Below are 16,255 nucleotides of genomic sequence, written 5' to 3' on the forward strand. Positions count from 1 at the left end.
AAGAGGTATGGCCGCCACTTCTGTACAGCATGCAAAATAGCCATCATTTCTTTTTCATAAGTAGAGAGGGCTAGATTCTTACCAGAGAGGGCTTGGCTAGTGAACGCAATAGGATGGTCATCTTGCAGGAGAACAGCACCCAATCCATTGCCGCAAGCATCACTCTCAATAGTGAAGGGTTTGGAAAAATCTGGCATTGCGAGAACAGGTGTACTGCACATAGCCTATTTCAGTTGTTCAAATGCAGTCTCAGAAACAGGGGTCCAGGAGAAGGCATCCTTTTTTAACAGAGCTGTCAATGGTGCTGCAATTTTCCCGTAATCTTTGACAAACTTGCGGTAGTAGCCAGTCAACCCCAAAAAACCCCGAAGGCTCTTGAGAGTTTTAGGATGCGGCCAAGTTTTCATGGCATCTATTTTTGTAGAATCCACCCGCACTCCATGGTGTGCAACAATATGCCCGAGATACTCCACTTCCTCCTGGCCAAACACACATTTAGATAGTTTTGCACAGAGTTGATGATTAGAGAGAAGTTGCAAGACAAGCTCCAGATGATGGAGATGCTCAGCCCAAGTTTTGCTATATATGAGGATATCATCAAAGAAGACCAGAATGAATTTCTGGAGGTATGGTCGAAATATGTTATTCATCACTGCCTGAAATGTTGAAGGAGCATTCGTGAGGCCAAAGGGCATGACTAAAAATTCATAGTGACCATCATGTGTGCGGAAGGCAGTTTTAGGTATATCCTCCTCATTAACCCGAATTTGATGATACCTAGAACGAAGATCTAACTTGGAGAAAAAATGAGCCCCATGAAGTTCATCAAGAAGTTCATCAACAACTGGAATGGGAAACTTGTCCTTTATAGTGAGATGATTAAGTGCGCGGAAATCAATGCAGAGTCGCCATGACCCATCTTTTTTGCGAACAAGCAGAACTGGAGAAGAAAAGGAACTGGTACTAGGGCGAATAATACCTTGCTTCAGTAAGTCACGGACAAGTATCTCGATTTCGGTCTTCTGATGAAATGGGTAGCGGTAGGGCCTGATGTTGGGCGGAACACTGCCAGGAAGGAGCTGAATACGGTGGTCCTCTGGACGAGAAGGAGGTAATCCCACAGGTTCAGCAAATACACCAGAATACTTGTCCAAAATGTGTTGGAGATCGGCAGGAGTGCTAGAGACTGCTGATGGCTGCATCTGAATGGAATGGAGTTGAGCGATGACACCATGTGAATTCTTCTTAAGAAGTTTTTCCATACGGTGTGAACTGATGATGCTGAGAGACCCTGGTTGTAAGCCTTTCAAAGTGTGTTGGTGCCCCTCGGCTGAAAACTGCATCCAAAGTTCAGCAAAATCCCAGAGAATGGGGCCAAGAGTGCGTAACCATTGGGCACCCAAAACCACATCACAACCACCTAAGGGTAAGGCAAACATGTCAGAGCGCATGTTATAATCGCCAATAGAGAGACGCACATTGCGACATTTCCCTTTACAAGGTAAAGTGCCCCCATTGGCAATCATGACTTCAAAGCTAGAGCAGGGATGGATAAAGCAATCAGCCTGTTTGGCTATTCGTGGATCAATGAAGTTATGAGTGCTACCAGAATCAATGAGTATAGTAAGAGGGATCTTCTTGAAGAAACCCTGGACCCGCATGGTTTGTGGAGTAGTGACTCCTGCCAAAGCATGGACAGATATCTCTGGTGGAGCTTCTGGTGAAGGAGGTTCAGGCTGGTGAGGCTCAACCTCATCATCCACTGTTTCCTGAGCATCTACATATTCTTCCAGTTCCGGTGGAGAATCCACATCCAAGAGATAGAGCTTTTGCTGAACACATCTATGGCCCCGAGACCATTTCTCATCACAATTATAACAAAGTCCTTTGTCTCGCCTGACTCGCATCTCTGTTTCAGACAAGTGCTTGATCGAAGTAGTTCTGGGAGCTGGTATGACTGGAGGGTTGTGAGAACCTGTATTTCTGAATGGAACAAAATTAGATCTGGAGCGTTGTAGAGCACTAATCTTGTCTTCCGCTAACTTAGCCAACCCAAGGGCTTCCATCATTGTAGTAGGTCGAAACATTTTGACTTCTGAGCGAAGTGCATCCTTCAGACCACTGACAAAACAACTACGGAAGAATTCATCAGACAAGCTCAGATAGGAAATGGGTGTTCGACGGGTGGTGGGAGACTATCTGGGGACAAGGGAAACAGAAAAATGAGGGTTTCAAGGGTAGGGAGGCAAAATGAGGCGAACAGTCCAAGAGGGATAAGGGAGCAAAATGAGGAATTGAATCTTGTGGCGCAGTTTGGTGGCGATTGGATGAGAGGTGAAAAAGATAGGGCAAACCCTAAAATTAGATAAATGAGGGATTTAGGGCTTTGATATGTAAAATTTGGGGTTGGGTCGCCAAGGAAGGAAGTATGCGAAATGATATTGCAGACGTTCTGCGGAAGTATGAGCAGAAACAGAAAGCAAACAAGGAAGCTACGACTAAAAAACAGAAAAAATTTTACTCTTTTTTTTTTTTTTTTTTTTTGAACAGTCGACTTAGAAAAATTCACTCACAGACAGAACAACTGAAAAGAGTTATTGCAATAACAAGAGATATTAGAAGTGAGAGGAACCTGAAGGCCACGACAGAAAAAAAAAATTTGATGTAATTTCCACCCAGCGAGCCCAAGAGAGTGCTCTGATACCAGATGTGATGAACCTCCTTATAGCAATATCGTGAGAATGCTCGAAATAACAGAATACAAAGTGATAGCAGAACTCAGAATGAATCTACTGATCGCAGGCCACTTCGAGGGGGTAACCTCCTTTGAGCAAGCTCAATACAATAAATTCGTCCGTGCCCATCAAGGGCCTCAACCTATTCTTATATACTGAGTACGATCTAGAAAAGTAATACTACCTATGCATGTGGGATAATAAAATATACTCACGGGACGACTTACAAAGCATATGCGTCCAACAACACTACTCTAACAAAATAAACAGAAGGAACACACAAGTTCCTAACAAGAGTAAACAATATTATTTTGATATAAGTTGTTGCATTCTGAAAAGGAAAAGAAATTTAAGAAAAGACAAAAAGCATTTATGTACATCTATTTGAATGAGTTCAAAGCACATGTTACAAGAACAGTCAATCAAGTAAATGCAAGCTAAATGCTCTTAGCATACATGCCTTCATAGATAACATTATGAAGCTTATATCAATAGAACTTTTATTATCCTGCATATCATAGTTCCAACTTATAGTCATACATTCAAATAGTTATTGAACATGTAACATTTATCAAGCATCATCTCAGCTGAAGTATTACATATTATTTTACAAGAGGGACTATTATTCCTCAATTTATATAATATAAGCTAAAAATGGATTTCTATCTTTTTTAAAGAGAATACAACACTATAATTTGTCAAAACAAATTATATATAGATATATGTTCACAATCTATTTCAGCCTCCATTTCATTGTATTTCCAAGCGATGGAAATCAGATGAACGTTTCTCTTCAAGAGACCCACTTAGAATCATTTTCATATATTCTTTATAAATGATTTCTCTATAAGCAGGCTTACAACCATTCAACAGAAGCTCAAGAGCAGGCCTGATAGTGGCATCCATAGATGGACCATACGACGTTGCCACAGATATCCAATTTTCTCTTCCATTAACGATGGCCCGATGCTCTACACTCTTGTATTTTTCGTTACTCAGTACCTATTCCAAATTTCATCACAATTAGCACTCCTCCTTAGCTGAAAGACAAAGAAAACCCTAATGTTTGTGTAGATTAAGGAAATAAATAGTGAGTGAAAAAATTAATATTATTTGATATCATCATCCAAATTCTATGTGGACTATAATGATCGTCCACTCCATATTTCCAATATTGAAACTTTCACAAGCTTTGTGTTCCTCATTATATGGAGTATTCTAGTTAATGCTGAGGATTATATTCCCAATTTGTAAATATCTCGCTCAAGTTTTACTACCGAGAAGAATAGAAATTAATTACCTGGAGTACATCACCGAGATTGATGACAAGAGCATGGGGAATAGGCTTGACTATGATCCAGCGATCTTCATGGAGAACCTGTAAACCACTGACGTCATCTTGCATCAATGAAGTTAGCCAACCTGGGTCTGTGTGACTCCCTACACCAAGAGTGGACTCAGGCTCTGGACATTTGGGATAGTAATTGCACACCATAATCTAAGAATACTATGTAAACACTTCTTCAATATACTTTTCTGAGAGCCCAAGGCTTTGTAAAATCGCATCAAAAAGCTTCCTTACCACTCCATGCATCTGATAACAAAAATTCACATTCGATTTCCTGCAAAGTGAGAATAATGTGTTCTTATTTCTGTTCAGTAGCCAAGAATATAATTGATCATATAGTTCGACATTTTTAAATTTAAATAATAAATAATAATAATAATCTTAGAGAAAAGTATTGATCACCTGATGTCATATTATTGTTTTGGAGAGGATAATTTTAACTTATAAATATGTAGATATTAGTCATGTCTTAATTATAATAGGTATCAAGATAAGAATGGCTAGAGATTGGAGAGGCTGATAGTATTTTCTTAATTATATCAATTGTTAATGTTTAAGTGTGTAGACAAGTGTCATATAATGGCATGTATTTACCATAATTTATAATAGCTTAATTAGACAGATTAGTAAAGTTAAAACTTTGATAAAATTTTATTAATATTATAAAATTTGATTAATTTTTAAATTATTTAAATTATACTTTTACATTAAAAATTTAATTTTTAATTTAGAAAAATAATATTTTTAATTAAATATATATAATTAAATATAAATGGCATTGTAGTATTAAGTTGTATCTTAAAGTATTAATATTTTATTTAAAATAAAAAATTATTATATAAAATATAATCACAACTTATTATAAAAGAAAATATGTTATTAAAATAATTGTATAATATAGTAAATATTATTGATTTAATAGTTTTACATAACAAAATATTTTTACATTCTAAAATATCAGTGCTTGCTCCTATAAGACTCAAATTTATAAGTCAATAAAATTCAAGTAAAATAGATTTTAAAATTTTAAAAATTAAAAATCTCATAAATAAACAATACAACAATTAAAAGTTCAAATTAAAATGAAATGTACTAATTAGTTGAGATAGAAAAATTTAATAACTGATTGCAATAGTATAGCCTATGATACAAATACAATAATGGTAAGGGTAATATGTCACATGTCTTGATTATATTAGTTATCAAGATTACAATTGCTAGAGTTTGGGGAGACTGAATTGTTTATCCGTTACAACTAAATTAGAATTTTTAAAGATTAGTTAGAGTGATACTCCTTGAATATATCAATCACCAATTTTCAAAGATGTAAATAATGGTTGAGTATATCAACCACCAATTTCTAAATATGTAAATAATGGTTGAGTATATCAACCACCAATGTTCAAATATGTAAATAATTTTTGGATATATCAACTACCAATGTTCAAATATGTTAACAAGTGTCACATTAAGTAGTTGCTTTCATTTGTAGTAAAAACTATTAACAAATAGTAATGTAGAATATATTAATAACATGAATATAGGTAAAATTTTAAGATTTAAAATCTAATTAATAATTCTAAAAATATTATGTATTCATCTTAAATAGATTTTAATTAAAGAACCAATTACATAGTAGTACTTTTTCTATCAAAAGTACTAACAAGTGCCACCTAGTCGCTTGTATTTGCCATAGATTATAATAGTTTTAATTAATTAGAATAATGAAGTAAAAAATTGATAATATTAAATATAATTTAATTACTATTTGATTAATATTTGATATATATTTTAAATAAAAAATTAATATAAAAAATTCAAATTTCACATAAATGCAATGATACTATTATAACTAATGAATTGTATTTTAGTATATTAGTATATTAATCCATTAATATTTTTTTGACTATAGATAGCTAAACATTTATAAAATAAATTGTATTAAGATGTAGAGATTTTAGCCCTAGATAATCATAAAATTGTACTAGATTTTAGTCTAATAACAAAGTATTTTTAAAAAGATATAATTATTTATACTATAATTTTACCTTTTCATTTATTATTATACCCTTTTTCACAAACACTATATTTAATTTATACATTAGTTAATTGTCATCTTTCACAAATTAAAGTATTTAAAATCTAATATAGTCAAATATTAGAGTAACTGGTGATAAAATTAACATTTACAAACCCAAAACTATTTATTTTCATACAATGTTAATTTTTTTAAGTGAATGCTAAAATTATGGGTAGTGCTTCTAGAAAAATTGCTCTTATAAGACCCCAAATATAAGAGCCAATCAAGTTCACGTAAAATATTTTAAAGAAATTTAGATGCTGAAAAATTCGTATATAAACAATCCAAAAATCAAAACTTAAAATTAGAAAGGAAAATAATTAGATCTAATTGGTTGAGATGTAAAAAATTAATATGTTGAACTGTACAATAGTATGAGCCTATAGCAAATACAATAATGTTAAGGGTGACAAATTTCAACGATACTAAAGTCATCAAGATTAGAATAGATAGAGACTGGTGAGGTTGATGGTATGTTCATTAATTAAGCAATTTAGTTTTTTGCTCAAAAGTTTTAAGACCATGTTAGTTAAAAACTCATTTAAATTTTTTTTCAATTTTGAATTATTCATTTTGATACTTTCTTTTTAGCATTGTAATTTGTCTCATTTTAAAAACTTTTTAAAATTCCAAATATGTATATTTGTAGATTTTTTAAAAACATTGTAAGATAGAAATTCTATTAAAATAGATTTTTTGTTAAGATATAATGCACAAATATATATGAAATATAAAATATGTAACTTTTTTTTAAAAATATTAAAAATATTATATTATGAATGACTTAATTAGATTTAACATTAAATATTATAGAGTTATTTAAATGTGATAAGGAATAAATCATATGATTAAAATTTTAATGTAAATGTTAATTTATTTATTTTTATGATAATTATATATTTAAAAATTTATTTCCTTTTCAACGAGTTTAGTTTTGAACTTTAATTTTTCTTAGAATGAACTTGTAGAGGTAATTTTGATTGCTTTATAGAATGACACATTTTTAACAACGTTGATTTTTTATGGTAAACTCTTTAAAGAATAATCTTTAAGAGTTTTGACAATGCTTATTTCAAAATAATTTTCATAATTCCTCTTACATTCCACAACCTATTGCTCATTTTTAGATGTACACAAATGGTTATATCAAGTGTCAATATTTAAATAGGTAATGATTTGTCTCCTAATTATATCAATTATATTAGAACTTCTAGAAGTTGAAATTAATGGTATATATAACTACTCATGTTGAAAACAATAAAGATGATAAGTATCTACATTTCTTGATTATAACAACTATAAAGAGAGAATTGTTTGAGATTGATTAAACTGATGAATTGTTAAAAAATGATTAAACTGATAATAACATGCTTTTCCACTATAACATCTATCAAATCCACACCCGTAAAAGTCAATCATGAACAAATGATAAAGATGGGATAAAAATTGACCAAATAGATACCCATATTGGTTGACAGATATAAATATTGGGATAACATCAATGAAATGAAATCACTGTATTCAGTAATAAAATAATTTTAAAATATTAAAACTGAAAACCTTTTTTTTCTCTCGTCTTCTTGCTAAAATTATGATTATTTTTCAAAGCTAAAAACATCAAATATGGCATACGGACATACAATAATCATGATTATGTTTTGGCAAGCGGAAGAAAATTTGAATATTTTCTGTAGTAATGAAAATTATTTAGCTTGATTACAAGAAAATTATTTAGCTTGATTACAAGAAAAAGGTTTCACCTAAAAGTTTAAAATTCTTAAGACTCTTTGCTATTTTATAATCTTTCCTTGTTTTTTGTTTTAGTTTTGTCAAAATTCCATCAATGTCAGCAGTGTTCAATGCGTTCTGCGTGCCTTATTCCAATTTTCCTTACCACCGTTAGAAATTTATATTCGATTTTGATTGAAAGAAGAAAGAAAGGTGGTTTTATAGTCCACGACACTATGCCATAGTTTTTGAGTTTACATATGGTGACAATGATATGGGACTACCTCATACTCTTTTTCGAGAGGTGCTTGGCACTACAAACGAGGCATACATACCCTACCCCCCAGTGGGATTTGAACTTGTGACCTCTCTTTCAAGAATACAAGTTCTCTACCCCTAGGCCAACTCAGGTTGTACAAAAATTTGTAGCTAAACATAAATTTGTAAAAACTTGATGAAAGTAACTAAACATAAATTTGTTAAAGATGTAGATAAAAATAATAAAAAATATGGTTACCTAAATGAGGAGGGAGTGTTGGGCCAGAAAGAAATGGTTTCATCCTTCTGCAAGTTGAAGCTCGATGCATAGCGAAAATTTGACATTACGTCCAAACTAAAGTACTTCATTTTCTCTTCATCTGGTAACTCAAAAAACTCACGAGATGCCTCCATCATTTCATTCATTATGGACGCTGCAATTCCATGATTCACCACCTGCAATCATTTTTACTCCATAAATACAGATCTCGACAAATGCATTTAAATTCAAAAGCCACTCATATTTTAATTTGCAGTTTCCAGGTTTTTCTGGATTAGATTATGTGATTATTTTTATTTTAGTTTTTATATTTTAATTTATACTTCTTTCTTATAAAGAGATGGGTAAAAATGGAAGCAGATAACTATTTATAACCTATCATCAAATTCAATCAACAAAAAAAAAGTAAGCTAACGTTATAAAATCTGAAATTTTCATTTCTTACTATTCATGTTGTCTACAGATATTGACTGTCTAGTGAGTAATGAATTATTTTTGATACACACAAATGTATTTGTATTAATCCAATGAATCACAAGATATTGTTCACATGATAAAAGATGAACCGAATAAATGATCAGGGGTATTAAATGCATTACGGTAGTCTTACTTAATAGAAGTCTTTGAAAACAGAGAACAAATTTTAGATCTTGAAACCTCTGGTTGTAATGCCCCGCCAAGGGACCCAAAGAATTAACCTAGAATTTCACTAAGTTTAGAAGCAATTTTCTTTTTATGATAGTAAACATCACATATAACTTTTGCACAATAACGGAAGCAATAGCAATGTCCATCGGAAAGTAAACATAACATAAATAACAGATTACATTCTTTAAGATCCCTTAACGTTGAATTACATACATGAATCCATCTAGTACAACATCCACATGAAATAATAATGATACATCCAATATACAAATGTCCATTCTGAATTATATTCTAGAATACACATTCATCCACTGTACATGTCACAGGGTATGATAGGCACAAAGAATATACATATGTAGAATAAGGTACATTATCATATTCTAATCCATGATACATCAAGTAAAGACAATCACATGATACACCATCATAGAAGATATAAACATGCATCATAAGATCAAACATAATAAACTAAGTGCACGATTCCTCCCAACCGTCAATAGCATCATTAGACCATCGTGGATCCTAGCCATCCCTCCGTGCGTAACATTCCAAATCACCAAAGAGATCATCGGTACTAACATAGTAGGAATGTCACTCCTAATATATACAACATCATCTGTAGAAAGTAATCTAACATGCAAATAAAAGCATAAGATAATATCATCTAACATATGCTAATCATCAATGAAAAAGGATACACATCCACCATCATGAAGGACACATCAGCCACGATGTCTCAATGAATCTCAAAATGATAAGAGTGGAAAATACACTACCACCCGACCGCGTGGTACCAAAGTGGTCCACTCCCACTGTGCTAAGGAGATAATCTCAAGTCCCGAATAGGCTATCAAAATCACATAGCACAAATCTCCATAAGTCCAGGAATCCTAAAAGTATACTAACTCAAAGGTTCCAATCACAAAATCTGACATCTAATCCCAGAGGCACACAATGACATGTAGGAACCTACTATGCAAGCGAAAAAGTTTCATCACAATTATCACGTACAAGTTACCCTGGCAGTTAGCTAAAATCCACGGGTCCATACTGATTTCATGCGGCCACTAGTATCCTCTCATACAGACGAGGCATACTACAAAATGCAAGGTCGCAACCATGCATCTCACTACTCCCATCCTAGCCTGTACAAGCACTCAAGGCATGGGTGAGAACAAAAAACTTATCTTTTTAGGTTCATTCGGTTAGTATTAGGTGTGAAAGTTATCACTTATTAATCCAACTTACAATGAGTTACCCTGGCAGCCTCTTAGAGACCCGTCCCCCATTGCAAGCCACTTCCCGTCACTACATGTAGATATCCTACCCTAATGCTCATGGAATCATAAATCTCAAAATCACAAAAGATAATCTATAATAAAATAATCAAATATGCATAAAAGCATCAAATCTTCATGAGCAAACATCCATAGAAAATCATGAATACAACAGCTCTCTATTGGCAACTAAAGTATCACTGATAATCAAAGTATCCAATGGTTCTCAATAACCAAAATATATCTCAATCATACTGATCAAAGACTCCAAAAATGGTTGAGTCAAACATGTCACATCATGACATCATCAAGAATAAATCCACATCTCAGTCCCATCATGGGGACTAGAAAATAATCAAGGATAATTGATCGATGACCAAAATAATGGTTAGGTCAAGAGTCTCATACACAAGAATCTCAACTATAGCAATCAGTAATCACAACCAATACATACAGCATTCCATCACATAACCATGGTTGGGTTTATAAAGATCGAGATTAAAACATCATCATGACATCACAATCACATAACCCCCAAGCCTCTGGTAGACGTCCTATACTAGTCAACACTAGTCAACCCAAAACCCAAAACAATAGCATAAAGAATACACAATGTAAACACATGTTTTGGTTTTGCTAAGTTTCCAAATTTGAATTTAAAAGTCTCAGTTTAGGTTTTTTCCAAATTATATTAAGTGGAAAAATTTCACCTTTTTCCCTAACCCATGTATTTGTTTGATAGATAAAAGTTTTTCCTTCTAACTCTTAGAATTTTAATTTTCTAAATATTCAAGGACTAAACGTTACTTAAATAACCACCCACATTGTGCTTCAAATAACATGGATGAATGCAAATATTATCTATCTTCCACCCTTAGCAAATTAGCTTTGTATCTTTAAATTTGATTTATGTTAATGTCTAAATAATTAATTTACTTTTTTCTACTATGAACAAATTCTCATAATTTGTTTATCAGTGATTAGTTAAATTAATAACCGTTGTTCATCGATCAATATCTTATAAAATAATAATTATCTAATATATTAAATGTCATTTAATATACTAAATAATATTAACTAAGGCTAATTATAATAATATTTAATCGTTATCGCTTTACTCTAAATACCCGATTAACTAATCAAAAACTTATATTGATTGAATTTATTATAACTTAAAAAAAACCTAATCACGAATTCTATCCTACAATCTCTAATATAATGTCGCTACCTTATCAATATACCTGCCCACGTATGATGGTCATGCGACCTATCTTAGCTGTGCGGCAGTATATATGGAGATTGTTTCTCCATGCGTACAATACCACAAGCTGCGAATAGTAAGAAAGAAGATGGAGTAAGGGGTCATCCCAATAAATTTAATTGCCTTCTAAGTCACTGCGGACACTAATACGTGCGGTCTGTGGGTCATAGGCCCTTTGTGAAACTCGCAGTATGATGCCGTCAGATATGGAATAAGAGGGGGGCATGGTAGTATTCAGAGAGACCCACCCCATTCGCAGGTACTCTGCGATGTGCAGGTACCTTGCACATTTAAAGTCGTTAGAGTACGAGGTCGTGGGGGTGGGTGCATTTCGTCCCACCTCCAGTACATATCTATTTTTATATATATATATTTTTTGTAAATTTTCTTTTATAGATAGAACGTTTCATTGTATGTAACTTTTCCTAATTTTCATTTTCAATCAAATGTTTATATATATATATATATATATATATATTGGAATTTTAATCAACAATAAATAATTAATTCTTGAATCATATACAGATACATGTACATCGAGTTCAAAATCAACTCTGGGGTATGAAAGCAACATATCCAATTTCTCAAATCTACGTAAGAGGGTTTTCTCATAAAAGATCTTAACTAACCATGGCAATAATGCATACAATCAAAATAGGAAAATCTTTAGAAAACATATGGAAGACACGAAGAAGACAGGGAATGCAAGATGCGGAAATAGCATAAGTAAAATCACAAGAATCTACCTGGATTCTGATGCTAATTCGCTCTTCCTTAGAAAACCCGTAGAGCAAGCTCCCCTCTTCAGAGTTCTCGAGTCCTCCAATGCTCCAATTGCTCTCCAATGCTATGTCTAAGCTTCTAAGAATGCTTCAATATAAAGAGCTCTCAGGAAACCTCTAGAATGCTTCTAGAAATAGCTAGAAGGTGTCACCAACTAAGCATGGGTCTTTTCCAACCTTTTTGATGAGCCATAGGGTTGTAGACACCATGTGCTTAATTAATGCACTAACCTCCGTGTTGTTGACACCTGAGAAATAGAGAAGTGCGTTAACTCCCATGCAAGCTTATAACTCCAATCCACTTTTTATATAATTTCTATTTAAATATTTATAACTTTCATTTTAACTTTTATAAATTTTATTATTATTATTTATTTATTACTTTATTATTATTTTATAATTATTATTAATTTTAATTTCTAATTTTCTTTTATTTAATTCATTTTCCTCAATAATTCTCATTTAATTAATTACAATCAAAATATCAAATAACATGGTATTTTATATTAATTTTCGCAAATAATTAATTTATTAATTAAATCTATTTAATAAGACTTAATTAATAGAAAATTCACCATAGACCTCCAAGATAAAATATGAAAACCCATCATAGAACAAATCATACAAAATTAGTCTAAAGGGTTAAAAATCACGAATCATGTCATCCGACACATTCGGTGGGTAAAATATCCAAATCCTTGTCCTACCTCTTTAGGACAATTGGTTTAAAGGTTTGGGATTTGGACTTGAGAATTAATCTACTTTCTCTTATCATTGAGATAGTATAATAGGGTACGCTCATCCTGGCAATTCAGGGAAGTCGATACCTGGTACCTGCAACCTGCAAAAAAACCATGCATGTACATACAATATATATAATGCTAAGCTAAACAGACAATGGCAAGAAGTGGTGCATCGTGTAGATCTCGACTAAGCAGGTGACTATGACTCCCTTCCTTAACCACATCAGAAACACCATACAATAAGAAAACACGCACACCATACACATGCAAGTATGGGGTAAGTATCCATACACATGAGATAATATACCATCTAACTAATCATCATTAATAAATGAAAACAATGTAATGATCATCATACATACATGAAATGTAAAGTCTAAATGATCTCATCATATATCAACTGAATCCATATCATAATATCTGATAGTGTCAAAACAATACCACTAATCCATCAACATAAAAGTAGTCTATTAAAGTCTGATAATAATAACAATGTCCAGAAAAGATGTGAATGAGGGTAGGCACTACACTGGTACAATTCTAAATTTACATGCAAAATCTATATTTAGAACAAAAAAAATTTTTTCTCATTTTTTTCTCATTGTCTAGCAACTTTTTAGCATTGTACTATATGATTTACCATGAAAATGTAAGAGAGCCAAAAAGAAAAACTAAGATTGTAGATTGCAGATTTAAGAAAAGAATAAAAAGACGAAGAGGAGGGTCAGGGAAAAGATCAAGAAAACACACTTTGAGGCTAACAAGATCAAAACCAACCAAAAAAAATTTCAAAATAGAAAAAGTAAAACAACATCAAACAAAGAGAAATTAAACTTATGTATGCAAACATGTATGAACATACACATAACAAAAAAAATAAAAATTTAAAAACCTATATATATATATATATATATATATAGTTGTAAAATTAATATTTCAACAATGTATTTATCTAAACTTAATGCACAATTGTTCTTTTATATTTTAATTTAATTTTCCACTGTTCATTTTGAGAGATTAGAATCAAGATCTAAGTAAGCATGATAAAAGAAATCAATACTTTGAATAACAATCAATTGGCCATTGTGTGGCTCTCTGCAGGATCGGTTGGAAATTTCTCAGATATTGGCTTCTATGGAGTGCAGCTCACTGCAGGAACCTGATGTTTTGGCTTGGGAGGTGCTTCTTCTAGCAAGTATTCTGATTCTTCTAGGTACCTTGCGTTGACGAAGAAACTTTTTAGCGAGGTGGAGGTCTCTTGGTGGAAGAAAGTTTGGAATAGTTTTTCCTGGCCTAAGTGTAACTTTTTCCTCTGGATTTTGGTTTACAATCATTGTCTTACTTGGGATAATCTTTGCAAGTGAGGCTTCCAGGGCCTTCCATCTGTGTTTTCTATCATAATAGTGAAGAGACTGTATCTCACTTTTTTTTCCAACGCCCCTTTGCCAAACAGATTTGGCACTTCTAGTGGAGTGTGTGGGGATGCATGTGCTAGCATGTTTCCTCTTTGTTTGAATTCTGGGACCGTTTGGGCCATTCCCCTTCCAAAACTTGTTTTCTTCAGGTTGCGTGGACTATCGGCCCTTACCTTATTTTATGGCATGTTTGGCTTGAGAGGAATAGGAATATCTTTCCTGATTTGCAGTTTGAGATCAGAAACTTGTGGCGAAAAATTGTTAATTCTCTGTAGGAAATTCTCCTAGCTAAATGTGATATTGGTGGGGATATGGATCCTAGAGATGTTGGTATTTACTCTCGCCTCTCCTTTCCTCTTCAGGGCTGCACTCCCTTAGTCCCCCACACTCGCTTTAGGAATAGAGCTAAGAAACACTCTCAACATATTAATCGTCAGGGACATTGGTCTCCTCCTAAGGCGAGCATTCTTAAAATCAACACTAATGGTTCTTCTTGGGGAAATCCTAGTTCAGTTGGTATTGGGAGAGTTGGGCATGATAGTTCTAGTGATATTCAGTTTCTATTTTCTATACACAAAGGTTACCATACTAATAACCTCATGGAAGCCCTAGCTATCTTGGTTGCAATGGAACTGTGTTGTCAACGTGGCTGGAAAAGAATCATCTGTGAGACTAACTTGCAAGTGGTTGTGAATTTATTGAATAAAAGGGACCTTGTGCATGTGGATTGGCATTTGGCTCTGGTTATTCGAAAAATCATTCAGTTATGCAATTCTCTAGATTCTGTGTCTTTTATGCATATCCCTTGTGAGTGGAATCGTGTGGCTGATTGTCTAGCTAAATGGGCCTCGGAGCAAGGGCTGGCTTGAGATATTATTGATCATAGGATGCTTCCCCTTGATTTATCTTAAATGCTGGTTCGACTTGTGGACCAAGATAAAACTGTATAGTTCCCTTTGTTTCTTATTTTGTTCTGCTCTCTTTGATATTCAATAAAAAATTTATCCACCTTTTAGTTAAAATAATCTATTATCAAAATGAATAAGCAATCTAAGAAAATAAGATTCAATGATAAATAAAATTAAATAAGTTGTATACAACTTTGATAAAGAAAAACAGTCAAACAGTCACAGTCAAAAGTATGGAAACCGTTAAACTATAATAAGAAATTCAAAAATCTTAATATTCATTGCTGCTGCCGAAGAGTAATGGCTGTGCAGACAGTAGGGCATAAAAATGAAGAGAGAAAAGAGAGGAGAGGATGATGAAGTTGCATGCCTGAAAGCAACCCCATTCATGACAAGCTCGAGCGATGGCCTCCACAAGATTGTGAGAGAGGCCAAAAGGACTACTGATATCTGCATCTACTCCATCGTGGAGATCAATAACTGGTATGGTCTCCTGCTCTTCATCCTCTGAAACATTTGGACTTCTTAGAAAACGTTGATGAACTCGATCCAACCCTTTTTCTATCATGCCTTTCACTCCCATAAAATCCATCCCTTGAACGATTAAGAAGTTCTAAAAAATGAAGAAATAATATACTCAAAGATAGATCCACATAAATTGATTCTTAATATTTGTCAGATACAGAAAGAATACGTAATAGAGTAAATAATGGTATTCTGAACCTTACAGGCATGTGTTTTTTTCTTTCCAGGTGGCTTGCATGTCCTTGATGGTGATTGTCTATCAGTCAT

General features: G+C 33.0%; 1 pseudogene; it reads right to left on the reverse strand.

Moving 5' to 3' along the window:
- Positions 1 to 3,337: 3,337 nt before the first annotated feature.
- On the reverse strand, positions 3,338 to 16,055 carry LOC149534330 (fe(II)/2-oxoglutarate-dependent dioxygenase 4-like; annotated as a pseudogene).
- Positions 16,056 to 16,255: the final 200 nt, after the last annotated feature.

This window comes from Cupressus sempervirens, chromosome 10 (assembly GCF_028749045.1).
Source record: "Cupressus sempervirens isolate cs-2001-9-10 chromosome 10, ASM2874904v1, whole genome shotgun sequence".
Lineage (NCBI taxonomy): Eukaryota > Viridiplantae > Streptophyta > Pinopsida > Cupressales > Cupressaceae > Cupressus > Cupressus sempervirens.